General features: G+C 28.6%; 1 long non-coding RNA gene across 1 annotated transcript; it reads left to right on the top strand.

Moving 5' to 3' along the window:
* Positions 1 to 6697: 6697 nt before the first annotated feature.
* LOC142229671 (uncharacterized) lies at positions 6698 to 7296 on the top strand. Its single transcript, XR_012720457.1, has 2 exons — positions 6698 to 6757; positions 6832 to 7296. It is a non-coding gene; the product is annotated as an uncharacterized LOC142229671 (long non-coding RNA).
* Positions 7297 to 8354: the final 1058 nt, after the last annotated feature.

The following is an 8354-nucleotide window of genomic DNA, read 5'->3' on the forward strand; positions in this document are numbered from 1 at the left end:
GAGCCAACTCGGAACATACAAACAAACAAATAAACAAACATAGATTGAATTTTATATATATAGATTTTGTGTGAAAGATAGATATAGATTGAATTAATTATAAATTTAATTAAAAATAAACCTTCAGGACACTCAAGATGTTAAATCTGGGAATCAGTCTATATACATGGGGGCTATATCTAATTTTAGATCTGAGCCTTAAGAGTTGAAACTGACATCACCTACCGAATTTTACGTGGATAGTCCCCCATGTTCCGATATTCGAAATAGCAAATTGCAAAATTTTCTTTAGACATTTTCTCCACAGGAAAACGTACAAACCTTAAATATAGTACCCTTGCATGAGAAATTAATATAAGAAAACTAAATTCTTGCGATTTTGGATTCTGAATATTGGAACATAGGGGAGTATAAAAAATACACTTTAGGGCTCTCAAGATGGCAAAGCAGGGAATCGGTCTATATGGGACTATATCTCGATATGGACCGATAGGAATCAACTTTTGTATAATTTCTTGATGGTGAATACAAACATTTCGTGATGAATTCCTGGGAAATGAGACATTTAACCCACAGAATGCTCAAGAAGTTAAATCTTGAGATCGGTCTATATGTAGAATATATCTAATTATGGACTGATATGACCCAATTATTGTGTGTGCGGATGACTAATGATATCACCCACCTAATTTCCTTGGTTAAATTCGTTGGTTTATTCATATTCACGTATGTAAGCTTATTTGTCTAAGTTATTGCTACAGGATGGCAGTGGGCACGCAAATTGGACCGAGACTTGGTTGGTGCTTGGTGTTCAGTGATCACTTGGCATTCGTGACCTTCCGTGATTATACGTCGTGGGACGATGAAACTCTATGGCATGACCTTCGTTAAGAATGTGGATTAGGGCTTTGGCTAGGAGTATGGCCCTCGGGTATAGTTTCCATAAGAAAATTTTACAAAAAATTTTGTCAACATTTTATTTGTATTGAACATTTTGTAAAAAATGTATTTCTATAGAAAATTTAGTCAACATTTTATTTGTATTGAAAATTTTGCCAAAATTTTATTTCTACAGAATATTTTGTCAAATTTTTATTTCTAAAGAAAATTTTGTCAAAATTTTATTTCTATAGAAAATTTTGTCAAAATTTTATTTCTATAGAAAATGTTGTCAAAATTTTATTTCTACAGAAAATTTTGTCAAATTTTTATTTCTAAAGAAAATTTTGTCAAAATTTTATTTATATAGAAAATTTTATCAAAATATTATTTCTGTAGATAATTTTGTCAAAATTTTAGTTCTATAGAAAATTTTGTCAAAATTTTATTTCTACAGAAATTTTTCTCAAAATTTTATTTCTATAGAAAATTTTTTCTAAATTGTATTTCTATGGAAAATTTTGTCCAAATTTTATTTCTATAGAAAATTTTGTCAAAATTTTATTTTTATAGAAAATTTTGTAAAAATTTTATTGCTATAGAAAATTTTGTCAAAATTTTATTTCTATAGAAAATTTGGTCAAAATTTTATTTCTATAGAAAATTTTGTCAAAATTTTATTTCTATAGAAAATTTTGTCAAAATTTTATTTCTATAGAAAATTTTGTCAACATTTTATTTCTATGGAAAATTTTGTCTAAATTTTATTTCTATGGAAAATTTTGTCAAAATTTTATTTGTATAGAAAATTTTGTAAAAATTTTATTGCTATAGAAAATTTTGTCAAAATTTTATTTCTATAGAAAATTTGGTCAAAATATTATTTCTATAGAAAATTTTGTCAAAATTTTGCTTCTATAGAAAATGTTGTCAAAATTTTATTTCTATAGAAAATTTCGTCAAAATTTTATTTCTATAGAAAATTTTGTCAAAATTTTATTTCTATAGAAAATTTTGTCATATTTTTATTTCTATAGAAAATTTTGTCAAAATTTTATTTCTACATTAAAAAAAAATTACTTGGATCCAAAGATTTTGACCTTCCCTTCAGGATTTTGGTATTGTCTCCGAGCCAAAGATGCGGATTCTTTAAAATAAAGAAATTATTTAGCGACCTATTTGGCTTTAAATCTAGGACCAATGAAATTAAAATTAGTATAACATGCAGATCTCATTTATCAAATTTCCATTCTCTTTCCGTGGATTAGTAATAAAAGGTAATCACGTACAAACAAACGCTAGTTTAAAAATCCAAACGGATACTTCAAAGTAAAAAATGTTTTCATAATTCCAAAAAAAAACCCAAAGATGCTAAATCCTTAAAATAAGTCTTAGCCTCTATTTGAAGCGTTTTCAGGTTGAGCCTAAAGTTTCAATATTTCAGTTAATTTAAGGACAATTTCTTTAAATCAAAAATGTGTTTCTTTACTCCAAGGAAACTTAGCCTTAGCTCAAAGACATGGGACTTTAATGGAGGGACGCAAATTTACAAAATGTCTGTCCCAAAATTTATGAAAAATGTTTTGAAGCAAACATTATAAACTTCATTTTAATTAAAATTTTATTATTTTAAAGAAATTTGTCCTTAATATTTTGTAAATTTCGCATCATAAAATTTAGGTTGCATAATATTTTTTTCAGTGTATAAAAAATTTCGTCAAAATTTTATTTCTATAGAAAATTTTGTCGAAATTTTATTTCTATAGAAAATTTTGTCAAAATTTTCTTTCTATAGAAAATTTCGTCAAAATTTTCATTCTATAGAAATTTTGTCAAAATTATATTTCTATAGAAAATTTTGTCAAAATTTTATTTCTATAGAAAATTTTGTCAAAATTTTATTGTTATAGAAAATTTTGTCAAAATTTTATTGTTATAGAAAATTTTGTCAAAATTTTCTTCTATAGAAAATTTTGTCAAAATTTTCTTTTTATGGAAATTTTGTCAAAATTTTATTTCTATAGAAATTTTTTCAAAATTTTATTTCTATAGAAAATTTTGTCAAAATGTTATTTCTATAGAAAATTTTGTCAAAATTTTATTTCTATAGAAAATTTTGTCTACATTTTTTTTGATATAGAAAATTTAGTCAAAATGTTATTTGTATAGAAATTTTTCTCAAAATTTTATTTCTATAGAAAATTTTGTCAAAATTTTATTTCTATAGAAAATTTTGTAAAAATTTTATTTTTACAGAAAATTTTTGTTAATTTTTTTTTACAGAAAATTTTGTTAATTTTTTTGTTTTTATATTCTTAAAATTTTATTTCTTATTTTGTAATTTCAAAATGTTGCCTGTGGTACCATTCTTCACTTATCTCTTCAATAATGCAAGTTGCAATGATCGCATTACAAACGAAACCGATCGTTGTGAGCGTTCCCATAAGGCTACCATGTGCATATTGGAAAAACTTTAGGGGGCCGGTTTGTTAAATCTGGGAATCGGTCCATATACAATCGGTCTAAAGAAAATTTTGTCAAATTTTTATTTCTATAGAAAATTTTGTCGAAATTTTTTTTCTATATTCTCAAAATTTTATATATTATTTTATAATTTCAAAATGTTGCGTGCGTGTTTTTTTGTTTTGTTTTTTATTTGATATTGTTTTTTAATACCAGTGAGTATTCAGCAAAGATTATAGATTTGGTATTCAGATCAAAGATTATGGAGTACAGAAGATGGGAGATTGGCTACTGAGCACATCAAACCATTTACCACATTAGTTTAATACTCGAACCAAACGCGTATACGACAAGTATTGACATAGCATTAAAATGCAAATAAAAAGAAATTAAGAGCACGAAATAAATTTCCATAAAGGTGAAAATGTAATGTTTTTTGTTGTTGCCTAAAATTTAACATTAGTTGTGTTCCTTTACGTACTACTAGTTACTACTTTTACTAGATTTTACTAGAAACCGTTCCTCAACCCCAAAAAATAGTAAAAGTAGTAAACAATTTTAAGAGAACAAAGTCAAAATGCATGTCTCTTTTAAAATTTTTTTACTACAAGTTACTCGACAAATTCTTTCGAGTAAAAGTTGTAGATATGTCATGACAAAAATAATTATTTGTTTTCAAATTTTACAAACTAAAGTAGTTCCAAATCGCTTTTTTTGGAAATAATTCTGTAACGTTTTAATGGATTAAGATATCATCATAATTTTTTCTTTGTGCCAAAGCTGAGATGTTTTTCTCAATATTTAGAGGTTTTTAGGTCCCTAGTGGATTCACGGGCTGGCCTATAGACGTTGGAAGTTGGACACCTCGGATGTATGAAATTTAGTTTTACTTGGCAAACGCGCAATTATGCACCGATTTTCATGATTTGCTGGATATAACTTATAAACTACCATAAAAAGATTGTGTATGTGTGCGAATATATCTAATATTTGCGAGATAGGGCCTTACAATTTATTTTTTTTTTGCAAAATTTGAACAAAGTGGGGTCTGTATTTTGAGTCTAGAAGGATAGTTTTAAGATCGATTGTTGTTATATTTTCTTAACTACATTCCTTATAAAATTCTACGTATTCTGGAGGAAAAAATTGTGCACCTTTGTGCTTTAGATTTAACGTGTAGACTCCACAATTTGGAATTTAAAAACAATGCCGAACCAAGTACCAAAAAAGTACCAAAACATTGACCGACTCACACCGATTTCGACGCAACCTTTAATGGACCAAAAGTACCTCTACGTTTTGAATTTCATGCAAATCGGATAAAAGTTTTAATGTCTATGTCATGAAGACCCCAACTGGGGGGTCGGTTCATATGGAAGCAAAATCGAAACTTAGGCCGATGTAGTCCATCTTCAAAATTGACCTGCTTGTAGAAGAAAAACGTGTCTGGTAAAATTTCAGCACTATAAGTTCATTATTGAAGGAAGTAGCCTGATTACAACAGATAGCCAGACAGAGAGACATCGTCTTATAATTTCTCCCTGATCAAGACTATATATACTTTCTATAGTCAGAATTCGTTTGTATGTGTTACAAACGGAATGAAAAACCCCACCTTATAAGATACTGATAATATGCGCTATTATTTTACTTTATGGCCCAGAAGCCAGGGTTTTACTTTGATTAATATTTTTGCAAAAGGAGTACTTTTTATAACAAAGTAAAAACCATAGCTTCTTTCTATCGTAATAAGGATTTCAAAGTTTCCTGCAAAAAATCTGCCATTTGCCAAAATAATTGCGATATAAAAGTATTTAATTTACCTACATGTTTTGAAAATATTTATTCAAATCACAATGCTTCTTTTGTTTTTTATTTGACATTTTTACTATATTTTCGTTCCTGTACATTTAAAAAATTTAGAAATCTGAGAGGATTTTCGATATTTCTCTCTTTTACTACTTTTTACTACGAGTAAAGTAAAGGAACACACCTATTGTTTCATTAAGAAAATTACATTACAAATTTTCATTTATAAAATAAAAACTAAAAACAACTAAAAGATTACAAACATGTATTAAACTAATCTGGTAAATGCAACATTTGGTATGACGCAAGCCAATCTCCCATCTTCCTCAAATCTATAATCTTTGATTCAGATTAGAAAGAGATTTGCTTTTAGCGCCATCTTGTTGGTGATAGCTACTGAAATTGGTGCAGTGCGCTATCTATTAAGCAATATGTTAAGAAGTTCATTTAGTGCCATCTATCGACGGATAGGACGGCGCAAAATATGGTTTTGCATGTACCTTCTCTTCGTACACTAGATGGAGCTACAGTATATAATAATCCACATATATTCTATATCAATTTTTGATTAATCCTTTGACTATCAACGTCATATAAAGAAGACATGTAATACAGATCCCAGATGGGACTTCAAATATTAAATATATTCGCGAATGCTACACGCAAAAACACACATGATATTCTTACCAAACGAAATTTTTGACAAACAATCATCACACTGAAAAAACAGTGAACCCACCAGGAAGAAAACTTTTGGTAATTTTAGAAAATTTTGAATATTATTTAATAGAAAATTTTAACTAAACAGTATTACAAACGCTGGCATCACGCCGATATTTCATTCAAGAAAATTTATTAGACATAATTTGAAGAAAAATCTGTAGTTTGAAGGAAATTGCAAGAATTTCTTTAGTGCCATACGAAGTTCAAGGTGGGCGCATTTGTAGTAAAAGCTACAAATTTAAAGAAATAATGAACTATTTTGTGAGAAATACGAATTTAGTAAATCTTTATGCTTAGTTTGTGTTTCATTTTTCCGTTTTTTAGTTAATTTACCTAATGTACGCAAAATAGCAAATTTAGTGGCTCAACAAAATGGTGGCACAAAAGTATCGAATTTGCCACTAAAGTGGCACAACGGTAACACTGTTTGCCAGTTGTTTTGTAAAGGATCCCCGTCAAATGGGGGACTTTTGAATAGCTTTCCTTATACTCCTATATAATTGTAATCACAACATATCACTCGATTTTTCTTAGAATCCAGGGCGTTTTGATTTCAAGTATATTGCAATTGATTATCTCAAAATAATTCATGGTCTGCTAGTTATTGTTGATATTAATATCTTAAGAAAATATTATTTTTGTTGATTGCTTAAGTGTCATGTCGCGAGAGATATTAAATTAAATAAAACATCTCACCCGCAGAAATTAAGGGTATTCCCATAGTTCTAGTGAATTTTTTCAATTATCAATGAGATTAAACGTGATATGAGATTTTCTAATTTTGTATATATATAATGGATCTCGAAGACCACGATGTCATTCAGTAAAATGAAATTATACGCTTTATTTGCATTTGTCTTGGTCCTCTTGGGTATAGCAATGGGTGAGTTTTTCTAATATCCAAATCATATGGACTCTAATTTATTTATATCATTTGTTAATTATTTTATAATATAGCTAATCCCAATCCTAACCCACAACCTAAACCATTACCCGGAGGTGGTGGAGGAGGTGGCGGCGGAGGTGGTGGCTGGTTCGGCGGTGGTGGTGGCGGAGGCGGCGGTGGTGGTGGCGGCAAATAAATTCGGCTGATCAACATCATTCTAAAATATTTTATCAAACAATAAAAAAGAAAAATATTTGGATAAAATTTTATAAAAAATAAATGTCATATCATCATTCTAAAATATTTTATTAAAAAAAAAATATGTTTGTATAGAATTTCATATAGAATATTCATAAAATATTTACATATTTTTATTCCGTATTATGGATACTACAAAAACCGATTGCAGATCTAGGACTCACTAAAAAAACACCGCGGTATTTTTAAGCAGGTACATTTACCGCCTGAAAATATGCAAAAATAAATTTCCAAAGCAGTTATATCGGGTAACTGTTGTGATCTATCAATTTCAAAAAGTACTTTTTAAAGATGTGGGGATAAAATTACATTTAGATTAATATAGTTCTAATTTGAAAAAAAAAAAAATCAATCCTGGATTTCTTGCGCGAATTTAAATTAAAAATCTTAAAACTTTCTCCAAAGTCCCTATTTCTACAAATCCATGACCTTTAAAGATTAGCACCCTCGGAGAAGCTGCGAGTTCGTTGATAACGGGCATAGAACCCACCTGCCTATATGGTGACCATAGTAAACCATGCACACCTAAATTGCACCATTTATCTTATGAAAACTTTTTCTCCCAGATATAGTGTACCGCAAGGGATTCCATTATTATTAGATTATCTCAATATAATTTCCGAGTTTTTATTATACCCAAAACCACATTGCGTAATAGCTTTGATCAGCCAAAAGATGTGAAATATTGATTTTAGACCCCATAAAATATATACCACATGAAAAAAAAGTAATCTACATTATGGGAAAAATGAACTATCTCGTGCGAAAATTGAACTAAATTGTATTCCAAATTTTGAGATTCATTAAATTATTGAAAATTTCCCGACATTTTTGGATTTGTAATTAACATTTACAAAATGCATCTTTATCGAAAAGAAAAAATGAACTAAAAATAAAGAAAAAAATCTTAGGCGCCAGATCAATCCCATTTTAACCACGCTGTAGTTCATTCTTACTATTTTTGAGAAGTGTACGAAACACTTCTTATGTTTTAGTTAGAATTGAACTAATTTGTATGTCATTGAAATTTTACTGTCATTTAGTTCATAAATTTTTTAAAATCGTTGGGCTGGGGAAAATTTCTTACGAAATTTTAAAAATAAACTAAACCAAAATAAAAATTTTTGCAAAAAAAAATTGTTGTTGTTGTAAAACAAAATAAAAATTTATGCAAAAAGAATTGTTGTTGTTGTAACAGTTTATTGTGATTTCATCCGTTTTTATGTTATACGCTCTGGTACTTCAACTTGTGGCCAGATCGAGGAACTCTGCGACTAAGGTGGGGTGCGTCCAGAGTGACCTGGCGGTAAGTCGGGTTGGTTTAGCTGGGCAAGAG

Source organism: Haematobia irritans, chromosome 3, assembly GCF_050003625.1.
Source record: "Haematobia irritans isolate KBUSLIRL chromosome 3, ASM5000362v1, whole genome shotgun sequence".
NCBI lineage: Eukaryota > Metazoa > Arthropoda > Insecta > Diptera > Muscidae > Haematobia > Haematobia irritans.